We start from the raw sequence: 16,894 nt of genomic DNA, 5'->3' as shown, positions 1-16,894 counted from the left end.
GCATATTCTACTGCATTAGTTCCTGAAATGATGCTCAAATTCTGCTACAGTGAACCAATGTATAACCCAAAATTTTACCGTAATGTACCTGGTAATCCTTGTTCATTATAGTGTATTGTTATTATTGTGTACTAATCTAATCTTTGTTTATTTGTGTCAAAATTTCTTACAGTGTACTTGTAAACATTTTTTGGTCAATTTTACTGTAAATTATCTACTTAAAATTACCTATACCTGTACCTGTATCATGAGATGATTTCGGGGCTTTAGCGTCCCCGCGGCCCGGTCCTCGACCAGGCCTCCTTCTTGTTACACACACCCAGGAAGCAGCCCGTTGCAACTGTCTAACTCCCAGGTACCTATATACTGCTAGGTAACAGGGGCATCAGGGTGAAAGAGACATTTTGCCCATTTGTCTCCGCCTCCACCGGGGATCGAACCCGGGACCTCAGGACTACGAATCCGAAACGCTGTCCATCCAGCTGTCAGGCGCAAAGTAAAGCTGTAAAGTACCTGTAATTGTTTGTTTTCAATTTTAGAGTAAATTATCTACTCCAAATGATGTGTTAGTTTAAGGACTTGCCAGAAACGCTAAGCGTGCTAGTGGCTTTACAAGAATGTGTTAGTTTAAGGACTTGCCAGAAACGCTAAGCGTGCTAGTGGCTTTACAAGAATGTGTTAGTTTAAGGACTTGCCAGAAACGCTAAGCGTGCTAGTGGCTTTACAAGAATGTGTTAGTTTAAGGACTTGCCAGAAACGCTAAGCGTGCTAGTGGCTTTACAAGAATGTGTTAGTTTAAGGACTTGCCAGAAACGCTAAGCGTGCTAGTGGCTTTACAAGAATGTGTTAGTTTAAGGACTTGCCAGAAACGCTAAGCGTGCTAGTGGCTTTACAAGAGTGTGTTAGTTTAAGGACTTGCCAGAAACGCTAAGCGTGCTAGTGGCTTTACAAGAATGTGTTAGTTTAAGGACTTGCCAGAAACGCTAAGCGTGCTAGTGGCTTTACAAGAATGTGTTAGTTTAAGGACTTGCCAGAAACGCTAATCGTGCTAGTGGCTTTACAAGAATGTGTTAGTTTAAGGACTTGCCAGAAACGCTAAGCGTGCTAGTGGCTTTACAAGAATGTGTTAGTTTAAGGACTTGCCAGAAACGCTAAGCGTGCTAGTGGCTTTACAAGAATGTGTTAGTTTAAGGACTTGCCAGAAACGCTAAGCGTGCTAGTGGCTTTACAAGAATGTGTTAGTTTAAGGACTTGCCAGAAACGCTAAGCGTGCTAGTGGCTTTACAAGAATGTGTTAGTTTAAGGACTTGCCAGAAACACTAAGCGTGCTAGTGGCTTTACAAGAATGTGTTAGTTTAAGGACTTGCCAGAAACGCTAAGCGTGCTAGTGGCTTTACAAGAATGTGTTAGTTTAAGGACTTGCCAGAAACACTAAGCGTGCTAGTGGCTTTACAAGAATGTGTTAGTTTAAGGACTTGCCAGAAACGCTAAGCGTGCTAGTGGCTTTACAAGAATGTGTTAGTTTAAGGACTTGCCAGAAACGCTAAGCGTGCTAGTGGCTTTACAAGAATGTCAAATCATCAACATTTCTATGTTCTCTCTTAACCCCCAGTCTACCTTCTGGTATATAAATAAAATAAATAAATAAAATAAATAAACGTAAGTCGTCGCTCCAGAAGAAGAAGGATATTTGTGGCTTTTGGAGAGGAATTTGTGAGGACCCTACGTGAGTAACGTGTGAGGACCCTACGTGAGTAACGTGTGAGGACCCTACGTGAGTAACGTGTGAGGACCCTACGTGAGTAACGTGTGAGGACCCTACGTGAGTAACGTGTGAGGACCCTACGTGAGTAACGTGTGAGGACCCTACGTGAGTAACGTGTGAGGACCCTACGTGAGTAACGTGTGAGGACGCTACGTGAGTAACGTGTGAGGACCCTACGTGAGTAACGTGTGAGGACCCTACGTGAGTAACGTGTGAGGACGCTACGTGAGTAACGTGTGAGGACCCTACGTGAGTAACGTGTGAGGACCCTACGTGAGTAACGTGTGAGGACCCTACGTGAGTAACGTGTGAGGACCCTACGTGAGTAACGTGTGAGGACCCTACATGAATAACGTGTGAGGACCCTATGTGAGGACCCTACGTGAGTAACGTGTGAGGAAGGTACGTGATTAACGTGTGAGGACCCTACGTGAGCAACGTGTGAGGACCCTACGTGAGTAACGTGTGAGGACCCTACGTGAGCAACGTGTGAGGCCCCTACGTGAGTAACGTGTGAGGACCCTACGTGAGTAACGTGTGAGGACCCTACGTGAGTAACGTGTGAGGACCCTACGTGAGTAACGTGTGAGGACCCTACGTGAGTAACGTGTGAGGACCCTACGTGAGTAACGTGTGAGGACCCTACGTGAGTAACGTGTGAGGACCCTACGTGAGTAACGTGTGAGGACCCTACGTGAGTAACGTGTGAGGACCCTACGTGAGTAACGTGTGAGGACCCTACGTGAGTAACGTGTGAGGACCCTACGTGAGTAACGTGTGAGGACCCTACGTGAGTAACGTGTGAGGACCCAACGTGAGTAACGTGTGAGGACCCTACGTGAGTAACGTGTGAGGACCCTACGTGAGTAACGTGTGAGGACACTACGTGAGTAACGTGTGTGTGGGAACCGACCTGTGAGATTTATATGAATTTTTATAGAATTTATATTTACATTAATTTATATATTTCGATGGCAATTTGTATGATGTTAAGTGGACGGTATTTCTGCAATATTTCTCACAAATCGTTCCTTACACATTAGGGGGGTTTATATTAAATTTATATATATGCAGCCAATCAAACTTCAGTATTAAACTACATATATTAGTATATAAATTGAGGAGGTGTCTTATGTTATTGTAGAGCAGGCTTAGTCCACCAGGTATAACTAGGATGTAGACACCAAATTATCCTCGTGAGAGGCGAGCTTCCATCACCCAAGTAACTGATGTACCAAGATTAATTCTTGCTTCCTCTTCCTCTTCCTGTCAAAGGGCACTAGCTGTAAAGCCGGAATCCTAATATATGACAGCTATATCAGAGAAAACACTGTATATTATTAGATAACGACCAAGGCTTAATTACCTGTGTTGAGTCCATCGTTTGTGTTCTAACAGGAAATAATGCTATCTAACATAACATTACTGGCCAATAATGACTTAGATAAGATTTCTGAAAGACAGTTCCCTTGTGGTTGTTGACAGCGTGTTGATGATGGTAGAACACTTTGATCTCCATAACACTTCGTCCAAGGGAAATAAAGGAGCAGAATTTGCTGCAGACGACTCTGGTCTTAACAAACAATGGGTGAACTCCTTCACCACTCTGACGCTACTCCTGGCTCACTTTGTCCACATGTCAATATGTGCTACATGGCTCACATTTACTCTATTTTGCTACTGATAATTAACTTAATTCAAATAAGATGTTTTTATCATGTTATAAATCCAAAAACTACAGTATTTAAGAATAATTCCCAACAGAATAGCTGGTGAATTTATAGTACTATGTGGCAATGATATCCCGTTTTCTATTGACGGAAAATTCCACTACAAGCTACATAATCTCTGGGTTAACTTGTGTATACAACACAGCAGTAATATTATCTGACTATCTTATGTAATATTAGTAAATGGTGTCGGATTTTCCGACAGTGTGAGGAAGCTATGGTAGTAACGTGTGAGGAAGCTACGGTAGTAACGTGTGAGGAAGCTACAGTAGTAACGTGTGAGGAAGCTACGGTAGTAACGTGTGAGGAAGCTACGGTAGTAACGTGTGAGGAAGCTACGTGAGTATCGTGTGAGGAAGCTATGGTAGTAACGTGTGAGGAAGCTACGGTAGTAACGTGTAAGGAAGCTACGGTAGTAACGTGTGAGGAAGCTACGTGAGTATCGTGTGAGGAAGCTACGGTAGTAACGTGTGAGGAAGCTACGGTAGTAACGTGTGAGGAAGCTACGTGAGTATCGTGTGAGGAAGCTACGGTAGTAACGTGTCAGGAAGCTATGGTAGTAACGTGTGAGGAAGCTACGGTAGTAACGTGTGAGGAAGCTACGTGAGTATCGTGTGAGGAAGCTATGGTAGTAACGTGTGAGGAAGCTATGGTAGTAACGTGTGAGGAAGCTACGGTAGTAACGTGTGAGGAAGCTATGGTAGTAACGTGTGAGGAAGCTATGGTAGTAACGTGTGAGGAAGCTACGTGAGTAACGTGTGAGGAAGGCACGGTAGTAACGTGTGAGGAAGCTACGTGAGTAACATGCGAGAAAGCAATGGTAGTAACGTGTGAGGAAGCTATGGTAGTGACGTGTGAGGAAGCTACGTGAGTAACGTGTGAGGAAGCTACGTGAGTATCGTGTGAGGAAGCTACGTGAGTAACGTGTGAGGAAGCTACGTGAGCAACGTGTGAGGAAGCTACGTGAGTAACGTGTGAGGAAGCTACGTGAGTAACGTGTGAATAAGCTACGTGATTAACGTGTGAGGAAGCTATGGTAGTGACGTGTGAGGAAGCTACGTGAGTAACGTGTGAGGAAGCTACGTGAGTATCGTGTGAGGAAGCTACGTGAGTATCGTGTGAGGAAGCTACGTGAGCAACGTGTGAGGAAGCTACGTGAGTAACATGTGAATAAGCTACGTGAGTAAAGTGTGAGGAAGCTACGTGAGTAGTGTGTGAATAAGCTATGTGAGTAACGTGTGAGGCAGCTACGTGAGTAACGTGTGAGGAAGCTACGTGAGTAACGTGTGAGGAAGCTACGTGAGTAACGTGTGAGGAAGCTACGTGAGTAACGTGTGAGGAAGCTACGTGAGTAACGTGTGAGGAAGCTACGTGAGTAACGTGTGAGGGAGCTATGGTAGTAACGTGTGAGGAAGGCACGGTAGTAACGTGTGAGGAAGCTACGTGAGTAACATGCGAGAAAGCTATGGTAGTAACGTGTGAGGAAGCTATGGTAGTGACGTGTGAGGAAGCTACGTGAGTAACGTGTGAATAAGCTACGGTAGTAACGTGTGAGGAAGCTACGTGAGTAACGTGTGAGGAAGCTACGTGAGTATCGTGTGAGGAAGGTACGTGAGTAACGTGTGAGGAAGCTACGTGAGCAACGTGTGAGGAAGCTACGTGAGTAACGTGTGAGGAAGCTACGTGAGTAACGTGTGTGTGTGGGAACCGACCTGTGAGATATATATGAATTTATATAGAATTTATATTTACATTAATTTATATATTTCGATGGCAATTTGTATGATGTTAAGTGGACGGTATTTCTGCAATATTTCTCACAAATCGTTCCTTACACATTAGGGGGGTTTATATTAAATTTATATATATGCAGCCAATCAAACTACAGTATTAAACTACATATATTAGTATATAAATTGAGGAGGTGTCTTATGTTATTGTAGAGCAGGCTTAGTCCACCAGGTATAACTAGGATGTAGACACCAAATTATCCTCGTGAGAGGCGAGCTTCCATCACCCAAGTAACTGATGTACCAAGATTAATTCTTGCTTCCTCTTCCTCTTCCTGTCAAAGGGCACTAGCTGCAAAGCCGGAATCCTAATATATGACAGCTATATCAGAGAAAACACTGTATATTATTAGATAACGACCAAGGCTTAATTACCTGTGTTGAGTCCATCGTTTGTGTTGTAACAGGAAATAATGCTATCTAACATAACATTACTGGCCAATAATGACTTAGATAAGATTTCTGAAAGACAGTTCCCTTGTGGTTGTTGACAGCGTGTTGATGATGGTAGAACACTTTGATCTCCATAACACTTCGTCCAAGGGAAATAAAGGAGCAGAATTTGCTGCAGACGACTCTGGTCTTAACAAACAATGGGTGAACTCCTTTACCACTCTGACGCTACTCCTGGCTCACTTTGTCCACATGTCAATATGTGCTACATGGCTCACATTTACTCTATTTTGCTACTGATAATTAACTTAATTCAAATAAGATGTTTTTATGATGTTATAAATCCAAAGACTACAGTATTTAAGAATAATTCCCAACAGAATAGCTGGTGAATTTATAGTACTATGTGGCAATGATATCCCGTTTTCTATTGACGGAAAATTCCACTACAAGCTACATAATCTCTGGGTTAACTTGTGTATACAACACAGCAGTAATATTATCTGACTATCTTATGTAATATTAGTAAATGGTGTCGGATTTTCCGACAGTGTGAGGAAGCTATGGTAGTAACGTGTGAGGAAGCTATGGTAGTAACGTGTGAGGAAGCTACAGTAGTAACGTGTGAGGAAGCTACGTGAGTAACGTGTGAGGAAGCTACGGTAGTAACGTGTGAGGAAGCTACGGTTGTAACGTGTGAGGAAGCTATGGTAGTAACGTGTGAGGAAGCTATGGTAGTAACGTGTGAGGAAGCTATGGTAGTAACGCGTGAGGAAGCTATGGTAGTAACGTGTGAGGAAACTACAGTAGTAACGTGTGAGGAAGCTATGGTAGTAACGTGTGAGGAAGCTACAGTAGTAACGTGTGAGGAAGCTACAGTAGTAACGTGTGAGGAAGCTACGGGAGTAACGTGTGAGGAAGCTATGGTAGTAACGTGTGAAGAAACTACAGTAGTAACGTGTGAGGAAGCTATGGTAGTAACGTATGAGGAAGCTATGGTAGTAACGTGTGAGGAAGCTAAGGTAGTAACGTGTGAGGAAGCTACAGTAGTAACGTATGAGGAAGCTACGGTAGTAACGTGTGAGGAAGCTATGGTAGTAACGTGTGAGGAAGCTATGGTAGTAACGTGTGAGGAAGCTACGGTAGTAACGTGTGAGGAAGCTACGGTAGTATCGTGTGAGGAAGCTATGGTAGTAACGTGTGACGAAGCTATGGTAGTAACGTGTGAGGAAGCTACAGTAGTAACGTGTGAGGAAGCTACAGTAGTAACGTGTGAGGAAGCTATGGTAGTAACGTGTGAGGAAGCTACGGTAGTAACGTGTGAGGAAGCTATGGTAGTAACGTGTGAGGAAGCTATGGTAGTAACGTGTGAGGAAGCTATGGTAGTAACGTGTGAGGAAGCTATGGTAGTAACGTATGAGGAAGCTATGGTAGTAACGTGTGAGGAAGCTACGGTAGTAACGTGTGAGGAAGCTATGGTAGTAACATGTGAGGAAGCTACAGTAGTAACGTGTGAGGAAGCTACGGTAGTAACGTGTGAGGAAGCTATGGTAGTAACGTGTGAGGAAGCTATGGTAGTAACGTGTGAGGAAGCTACGGTAGTAATGTGTGAGGAAGCTACGGTAGTAACGTGTGAGGAAGCTTCGGTAGTAATGTGTGAGGAAGCTACAGTAGTAACGTGTGAGGAAGCTATGGTAGTAACGTGTGAGGAAGCTACGGTAGTAATGTGTGAGGAAGCTACGGTAGTATCGTGTGAGGAAGCTATGGTAGTAACGTGTGAGGAAGCTACGGTAGTAACATGTGAGGAAGCTACGGTAGTAACGTGTGAGGAAGCTATGGTAGTAACGTATGAGGAAGCTACGGTAGTAACGTGTGAGGAAGCAATGGTAGTAACGTGTGAGGAAGCTACAGTAGTAACGTGTGAGAAAGCTATGGTAGTAACGTGTGAGGAAGCTACGGTAGTAACGTGTGAGGAAGCTACGGTAGTAACGTGTGAGGAAGCTACGGAAGTAACGTGTGAGGAAGCTATAGTAGTAACGTGTGAGGAAGCTACAGTAGTAACGTGTGAGGAAGCTACGGTAGTAACGTGTGAGGAAGCTACAGTAGTAACGTGTGAGGAAGCTACGGTAGTAACGTGTGAGGAAGCTACAGTAGTAACGTGTGAGAAAGCTACGGTAGTAACGTGTGAGGAAGCTACAGTAGTAACGTGTGAGGAAGCTACGGTAGTAACGTGTGAGGAAGCTACAGTAGTAACGTGTGAGGAAGCTACGGTAGTAACGTGTGAGGAAGCTACGGAAGTAACGTGTGAGGAAGCTACAGTAGTAACGTGTGAGGAAGCTACGGTAGTAACGTGTGAGGAAGCTACAGTAGTAACGTGTGAGGAAGCTACGGTAGTAACGTGTGAGGAAGCTACGGTAGTAACGTGTGAGGAAGCTATAGTAGTAACGTGTGAGGAAGCTACGGTAGTAACGTGTGAGGAAGCTACGGTAGTAACGTGTGAGGAAGCTACGTGAGTAACGTGTGAGGAAGCTATGGTAGTAGCGTGTGAGGAAGCTACGGTAGTAACATGTGAGGAAGCTACAGTAGTAACGTGTGAGGAAGCTACGGTAGTAACGTGTGAGGAAGCTACGTGAGTAACGTGTGAGGAAGCTATGGTAGTAACGTGTGAGAAAGCTACGGTAGTAACGTGTGAGGAAGCTATGGTAGTAACGTGTGAGGAAGCTACGGTAGTAACGTGTGAGGAAGCTACGGTAGTAACGTGTGAGGAAGCTACGTGAGTAACGTGTGAGGAAGCTACGGTAGTAACGTGTGAGGAAGCTACGTGAGTAACGTGTGAGGAAGCTATGGTAGTAACGTGTGAGGAAGCTACGGTAGTAACGTGTGAGGAAGCTACGTGAGTAACGTGTGAGGAAGCTACGGTAGTAACGTGTGAGGAAGCTACGGTAGTAACGTGTGAGGAAGCTACGGTAGTAACGTGTGAGGAAGCTACGGTAGTAACATGTGAGGAAGCTACAGTAGTAACGTGTGAGGAAGCTACGGTAGTAACGTGTGAGGAAGCTACGGTAGTAACGTGTGAGGAAGCTACGGTAGTAACGTGTGAGGAAGCTACAGTAGTAACGTGTGAGGAAGCTACAGTAGTAACGTGTGAGGAAGCTATGGTAGTAACGTGTGAGGAAGCTACAGTAGTAACGTGTGAGGAAGCTACAGTAGTAACGTGTGAGGAAGCTACAGTAGTAACGTGTGAGGAAGCTACGGTAGTAACGTGTGAGGAAGCTACAGTAGTAACGTGTGAGGAAGCTACGGTAGTAACGTGTGAGGAAGCTACGTGAGTATCGTGTGAGGAAGATATGGTAGTAACGTGTGAGGAAGCTACGGTAGTAACGTGTGAGGAAGCTATGGTAGTAACGTGTGAGGAAGCTATGGTAGTGACGTGTGAGGAAGCTACGTGAGTAACGTGTGAGGAAGCTACGTGAGTATCGTGTGAGGAAGCTACGTGAGTAACATGTGAGGAAGCTACGTGAGCAACTTGTGAGGAAGCTACGTGAGTAACGTGTGAGGAAGCTACGTGAGTAACGTGTGAATAAGCTACGTGAGTAACGTGTGAGGAAGCTATGGTAGTGACGTGTGAGGAAGCTACGTGAGTAACGTGTGAGGAAGCTACGTGAGTATCGTGTGAGGAAGCTACGTGAGTAACGTGTGAGGAAGCTACGTGAGTAACGTGTGAGGAAGCTACGTGAGTAACGTGTGAGAAAGCTACGTGAGTAACGTGTGAATAAGCTACGTGAGTAACGTGTGAGAAAGCTACGTGAGTAACGTGTGAATAAGCTACGGTAGTAACGTGTGAGGAAGCTACGTGAGTAACGTGTGAGGAAGCTACGTGAGTAACGTGTGAGGAAGCTACGTGAGTAACGTGTGAGGAAGCTACGTGAGTAACGTGTGAGGAAGCTACAGTAGTAACGTGTGAGGAAGCTACGGTAGTAACGTGTGAGGAAGCTACGTGAGTAACGTGTGAGGGAGCTACGGTAGTAACGTGTGAGGAAGCTACGGCAGTAACGTGTGAGGAAGCTACGGTAGTAACGTGTGAGGAAGCTATGGTAGTAACGTGTGAGGAAGCTATGGTAGTAACCTGTGAGGAAGCTACGGTAGTAACGTTTGAGGAAGCTACGGTGGTAACGTGTGAGGAAGCTATGGTAGTAACGTGTGAGGAAGCTACGGTAGTAACGTGTGAGGAAGCTACGGTAGTAACGTGTGAGGAAGCTACAGTAGTAACGTGTGAGGAAGCTACGGTAGTAACGTGTGAGGAAGCTACGGTAGTAACGTGTGAGGAAGCTACGTGAGTATCGTGTGAGAAAGCTATGGTAGTTACGTGTGAGGAAGCTACGGTAGTAACGTGTGAGGAAGCTACGGTAGTAACGTGTGAGGAAGCTACGTGAGTATCGTGTGAGAAAGCTATGGTAGTAACGTGTGAGGAAGCTACGGTAGTAACGTGTGAGGAAGCTACGGTAGTAACGTGTGAGGAAGCTACGTGAGTATCGTGTGAGGAAGCTACGGTAGTAACGTGTGAGGAAGCTACGGTAGTAACGTGTGAGGAAGCTACGTGAGTATCGTGTGAGGAAGCTACGGTAGTAACGTGTCAGGAAGCTATAGTAGTAACGTGTGAGGAAGCTACGGTAGTAACGTGTGAGGAAGCTACGTGAGTATCGTGTGAAGAAGCTATGGTAGTAACGTGTGAGGAAGCTACGGTAGTAACGTGTGAGGAAGCTACGGTAGTAACGTGTGAGGAAGCTATGGTAGTAACATGTGAGGAAGCTATGGTAGTAACGTGTGAGGAAGCTACGTGAGTAACGTGTGAGGAAGGCACGGTAGTAACGTGTGAGGAAGCTACGTGAGTAACATGCGAGAAAGCTATGGTAGTAACGTGTGAGGAAGCTATGGTAGTGACGTGTGAGGAAGCTACGTGAGTAACGTGTGAGGAAGCTACGTGAGTATCGTGTGAGGAAGCTATGTGAGTAACGTGTGAGGAAGCTACGTGAGCAACGTGTGAGGAAGCTACGTGAGTAACGTGTGAGGAAGCTACAGTAGTAACGTGTGAGGAAGCTACAGTAGTAACGTGTGAGGAAGCTACGGGAGTAACGTGTGAGGAAGCCATGGTAGTAACGTGTGAAGAAACTACAGTAGTAACGTGTGAGGAAGCTATGGTAGTAACGTATGAGGAAGCTATGGTAGTAACGTATGAGGAAGCTATGGTAGTAACGTGTGAGGAAGCTAAGGTAGTAACGTGTGAGGAAGCTACAGTAGTAACGTATGAGGAAGCTACGGTAGTAACGTGTGAGGAAGCTATGGTAGTAACGTGTGAGGAAGCTATGGTAGTAACGTGTGAGGAAGCTACAGTAGTAACGTGTGAGGAAGCTACGGTAGTATCGTGTGAGGAAGCTATGGTAGTAACGTGTGACGAAGCTATGGTAGTAACGTGTGAGGAAGCTACAGTAGTAACGTGTGAGGAAGCTACAGTAGTAACGTGTGAGGAAGCTATGGTAGTAACGTGTGAGGAAGCTACGGTAGTAACGTGTGAGGAAGCTATGGTAGTAACGTGTGAGGAAGCTATGGTAGTAACGTATGAGGAAGCTATGGTAGTAACGTGTGAGGAAGCTACGGTAGTAACGTGTGAGGAAGCTATGGTAGTAACATGTGAGGAAGCTACAGTAGTAACGTGTGAGGAAGCTACGGTAGTAACGTGTGAGGAAGCTATGGTAGTAACGTGTGAGGAAGCTATGGTAGTAACGTGTGAGGAAGCTACGGTAGTAATGTGTGAGGAAGCTACGGTAGTATCGTGTGAGGAAGCTATGGTAGTAACGTGTGAGGAAGCTACGGTAGTAACATGTGAGGAAGCTACGGTAGTAACGTGTGAGGAAGCTATGGTAGTAACGTATGAGGAAGCTACGGTAGTAACGTGTGAGGAAGCTATGGTAGTAACGTGTGAGGAAGCTACAGTAGTAACGTGTGAGGAAGCTATGGTAGTAACGTGTGAGGAAGCTACGGTAGTAACGTGTGAGGAAGCTACGGAAGTAACGTGTGAGGAAGCTACGGTAGTAACGTGTGAGGAAGCTATAGTAGTAACGTGTGAGGAAGCTACAGTAGTAACGTGTGAGGAAGCTACGGTAGTAACGTGTGAGGAAGCTACAGTAGTAACGTGTGAGGAAGCTACGGTAGTAACGTGTGAGGAAGCTACAGTAGTAACGTGTGAGGAAGCTACGGTAGTAACGTGTGAGGAAGCTATGGTAGTAACGTGTGAGGAAGCTACGGTAGTAACGTGTGGGGAAGCTACGGTAGTAGCGTGTGAGGAAGCTACGGTAGTAACGTGTGAGGAAGCTACGGTAGTAACGTGTGAGGAAGCTACGTGAGTAACGTGTGAGGAAGCTACGGTAGTAACGTGTGAGGAAGCTACGGTAGTAACGTGTGAGGAAGCTACGGTAGTAACGTGTGAGGAAGCTATGGTAGTAACGTGTGAGGAAGCTATGGTAGTAACGTGTGAGGAAGCTACGGTAGTAACATGTGAGGAAGCTACGGTAGTAACGTGTGAGGAAGCTATGGTAGTAACGTATGAGGAAGCTACGGTAGTAACGTGTGAGGAAGCTATGGTAGTAACGTGTGAGGAAGCTACAGTAGTAACGTGTGAGGAAGCTATGGTAGTAACGTGTGAGGAAGCTACGGTAGTAACGTGTGAGGAAGCTACGGAAGTAACGTGTGAGGAAGCTACGGTAGTAACGTGTGAGGAAGCTATAGTAGTAACGTGTGAGGAAGCTACAGTAGTAACGTGTGAGGAAGCTACGGTAGTAACGTGTGAGGAAGCTACAGTAGTAACGTGTGAGGAAGCTACGGTAGTAACGTGTGAGGAAGCTACAGTAGTAACGTGTGAGGAAGCTACGGTAGTAACGTGTGAGGAAGCTACGGTAGTAACGTGTGAGGAAGCTACAGTAGTAACGTGTGAGGAAGCTACGGTAGTAACGTGTGAGGAAGCTATGGTAGTAACGTGTGAGGAAGCTACGGTAGTAACGTGTGGGGAAGCTACGGTAGTAGCGTGTGAGGAAGCTACGGTAGTAACGTGTGAGGAAGCTACGGTAGTAACGTGTGAGGAAGCTACGTGAGTAACGTGTGAGGAAGCTACGGTAGTAACGTGTGAGGAAGCTACGGTAGTAACGTGTGAGGAAGCTACGGTAGTAACGTGTGAGGAAGCTATGGTAGTAACGTGTGAGGAAGCTATGGTAGTAACGTGTGAGGAAGCTATGGTAGTAACGTGTGAGGAAGCTATGGTAGTAACGCGTGAGGAAGCTATGGTAGTAACGTGTGAGGAAACTACAGTAGTAACGTGTGAGGAAGCTATGGTAGTAACGTGTGAGGAAGCTACAGTAGTAACGTGTGAGGAAGCTACAGTAGTAACGTGTGAGGAAGCTACGGGAGTAACGTGTGAGGAAGCTACGGTAGTAACGTGTGAAGAAACTACAGTAGTAACGTGTGAGGAAGCTATGGTAGTAACGTATGAGGAAGCTATGGTAGTAACGTGTGAGGAAGCTAAGGTAGTAACGTGTGAGGAAGCTACAGTAGTAACGTATGAGGAAGCTACGGTAGTAACGTGTGAGGAAGCTATGGTAGTAACGTGTGAGGAAGCTATGGTAGTAACGTGTGAGGAAGCTACGGTAGTAACGTGTGAGGAAGCTACGGTAGTATCGTGTGAGGAAGCTATGGTAGTAACGTGTGACGAAGCTATGGTAGTAACGTGTGAGGAAGCTACAGTAGTAACGTGTGAGGAAGCTACAGTAGTAACGTGTGAGGAAGCTATGGTAGTAACGTGTGAGGAAGCTACGGTAGTAACGTGTGAGGAAGCTACGTGAGTAACGTGTGAGGAAGCTACGGTAGTAACGTGTGAGGAAGCTACGGTAGTAACGTGTGAGGAAGCTACGGTAGTAACGTGTGAGGAAGCTATGGTAGTAACGTGTGAGGAAGCTATGGTAGTAACGTGTGAGGAAGCTATGGTAGTAACGTGTGAGGAAGCTATGGTAGTAACGCGTGAGGAAGCTATGGTAGTAACGTGTGAGGAAACTACAGTAGTAACGTGTGAGGAAGCTATGGTAGTAACGTGTGAGGAAGCTACAGTAGTAACGTGTGAGGAAGCTACAGTAGTAACGTGTGAGGAAGCTACGGGAGTAACGTGTGAGGAAGCTATGGTAGTAACGTGTGAAGAAACTACAGTAGTAACGTGTGAGGAAGCTATGGTAGTAACGTATGAGGAAGCTATGGTAGTAACGTGTGAGGAAGCTAAGGTAGTAACGTGTGAGGAAGCTACAGTAGTAACGTATGAGGAAGCTACGGTAGTAACGTGTGAGGAAGCTATGGTAGTAACGTGTGAGGAAGCTATAGTAGTAACGTGTGAGGAAGCTACGGTAGTAACGTGTGAGGAAGCTACGGTAGTATCGTGTGAGGAAGCTATGGTAGTAACGTGTGACGAAGCTATGGTAGTAACGTGTGAGGAAGCTACAGTAGTAACGTGTGAGGAAGCTACAGTAGTAACGTGTGAGGAAGCTATGGTAGTAACGTGTGAGGAAGCTACGGTAGTAACGTGAGAGGAAGCTATGGTAGTAACGTGTGAGGAAGCTATGGTAGTAACGTGTGAGGAAGCTATGGTAGTAACGTGTGAGGAAGCTATGGTAGTAACGTATGAGGAAGCTATGGTAGTAACGTGTGAGGAAGATACGGTAGTAACGTGTGAGGAAGCTATGGTAGTAACATGTGAGGAAGCTACAGTAGTAACGTGTGAGGAAGCTACGGTAGTAACGTGTGAGGAAGCTATGGTAGTAACGTGTGAGGAAGCTATGGTAGTAACGTGTGAGGAAGCTACGGTAGTAATGTGTGAGGAAGCTACGGTAGTATCGTGTGAGGAAGCTATGGTAGTAACGTGTGAGGAAGCTACGGTAGTAACATGTGAGGAAGCTACGGTAGTAACGTGTGAGGAAGCTATGGTAGTAACGTATGAGGAAGCTACGGTAGTAACGTGTGAGGAAGCTATGGTAGTAACGTGTGAGGAAGCTACAGTAGTAACGTGTGAGGAAGCTATGGTAGTAACGTGTGAGGAAGCTACGGTAGTAACGTGTGAGGAAGCTACGGTAGTAACGTGTGAGGAAGCTACGGTAGTAACGTGTGAGGAAGCTATAGTAGTAACGTGTGAGGAAGCTACAGTAGTAACGTGTGAGGAAGCTACGGTAGTAACGTGTGAGGAAGCTACAGTAGTAACGTGTGAGGAAGCTACAGTAGTAACGTGTGAGGAAGCTACAGTAGTAACGTGTGAGGAAGCTACGGTAGTAACGTGTGAGGAAGCTACAGTAGTAACGTGTGAGGAAGCTACGGTAGTAATGTGTGAGGAAGCTACAGTAGTAACGTGTGAGGAAGCTACGGTAGTAACGTGTGAGGAAGCTACGGTAGTAACGTGTGAGGAAGCTACAGTAGTAACGTGTGAGGAAGCTACGGTAGTAACGTGTGAGGAAGCTACAGTAGTAACGTGTGAGGAAGCTACGGTAGTAACGTGTGAGGAAGCTACGGTAGTAACGTGTGAGGAAGCTATAGTAGTAACGTGTGAGGAAGCTACGGTAGTAACGTGTGAGGAAGCTACGGTAGTAACGTGTGAGGAAGCTACGTGAGTAACGTGTGAGGAAGCTATGGTAGTACCGTGTGAGGAAGCTACGGTAGTAACATGTGAGGAAGCTACAGTAGTAACGTGTGAGGAAGCTACGGTAGTAACGTGTGAGGAAGCTACGTGAGTAACGTGTGAGGAAGCTATGGTAGTAACGTGTGAGAAAGCTACGGTAGTAACGTGTGAGGAAGCTATGGTAGTAACGTGTGAGGAAGCTACGGTAGTAACGTGTGAGGAAGCTACGGTAGTAACGTGTGAGGAAGCTACGTGAGTAACGTGTGAGGAAGCTACGGTAGTAACGTGTGAGGAAGCTACGTGAGTAACGTGTGAGGAAGCTATGGTAGTAACGTGTCAGGAAGCTACGGTAGTAACGTGTGAGGAAGCTACGTGAGTAACGTGTGAGGAAGCTACGGTAGTAACGTGTGAGGAAGCTACGGTAGTAACGTGTGAGGAAGCTACGGTAGTAACGTGTGAGGAAGCTTCGGTAGTAACATGTGAGGAAGCTACAGTAGTAACGTGTGAGGAAGCTACGGTAGTAACGTGTGAGGAAGCTACAGTAGTAACGTGTGAGGAAGCTACAGTAGTAACGTGTGAGGAAGCTATGGTAGTAACGTGTGAGGAAGCTATGGTAGTAACGTGTGAGGAAGCTATGGTAGTAACGTGTGAGGAAGCTACGGTAGTAACGTGTGAGGAAGCTACGGTAGTAACGTGTGAGGAAGCTACGGTAGTAACGTGTGAGGAAGCTACGGTAGTAACGTGTGAGGAAGCTACAGTAGTAACGTGTGAGGAAGCTACGGTAGTAACGTGTGAGGAAGCTACGTGAGTATCGTGTGAGGAAGCTATGGTAGTAACGTGTGAGGAAGCTACGGTAGTAACGTGCGAGGAAGCTATGGTAGTAACGTGTGAGGAAGCTATGGTAGTGACGTGTGAGGAAGCTACGTGAGTAACGTGTGAGGAAGCTACGTGAGTATCGTGTGAGGAAGCTACGTGAGTAACGTGTGAGGAAGCTACGTGAGCAACGTGTGAGGAAGCTACGTGAGTAACGTGTGAGGAAGCTACGTGAGTAACGTGTGAATAAGCTACGTGAGTAACGTGTGAGGAAGCTGTGGTAGTGACGTGTGAGGAAGCTACGTGAGTAACGTGTGAGGAAGCTACGTGAGTATCGTGTGAGGAAGCTACGTGAGTAACGTGTGAGGAAGCTACGTGAGTAACGTGTGAGGAAGCTACGTGAGTAACGTGTGAGAAAGCTACGTGAGTAACGTGTGAATAAGCTACGTGAGTAACGTGTGAGAAAGCTACGTGAGTAACGTGTGAATAAGCTACGGTAGTAACGTGTGAGGAAGCTACGTGAGTAACGTGTGAGGAAGCTACGTGAGTAACGTGTGAGGAAGCTACGTGAGTAACGTGTGAGGAAGCTACGTGAGTAACGTGTGAGGAAGCTACAGTAGTAACGTGTGAGGAAGCTACGTGAGTAACGTGTGAGGAAGCTACGTGAGTAACGTGTGAGGAAGCTACGTGAGTAACGTGTGAGGAA

This window comes from Procambarus clarkii, chromosome 14, assembly GCF_040958095.1.
Source record: "Procambarus clarkii isolate CNS0578487 chromosome 14, FALCON_Pclarkii_2.0, whole genome shotgun sequence".
Lineage (NCBI taxonomy): Eukaryota > Metazoa > Arthropoda > Malacostraca > Decapoda > Cambaridae > Procambarus > Procambarus clarkii.
The sequence above is the reverse complement of the archived record's forward strand: the minus strand, read 5'-3'. Positions refer to the sequence as shown.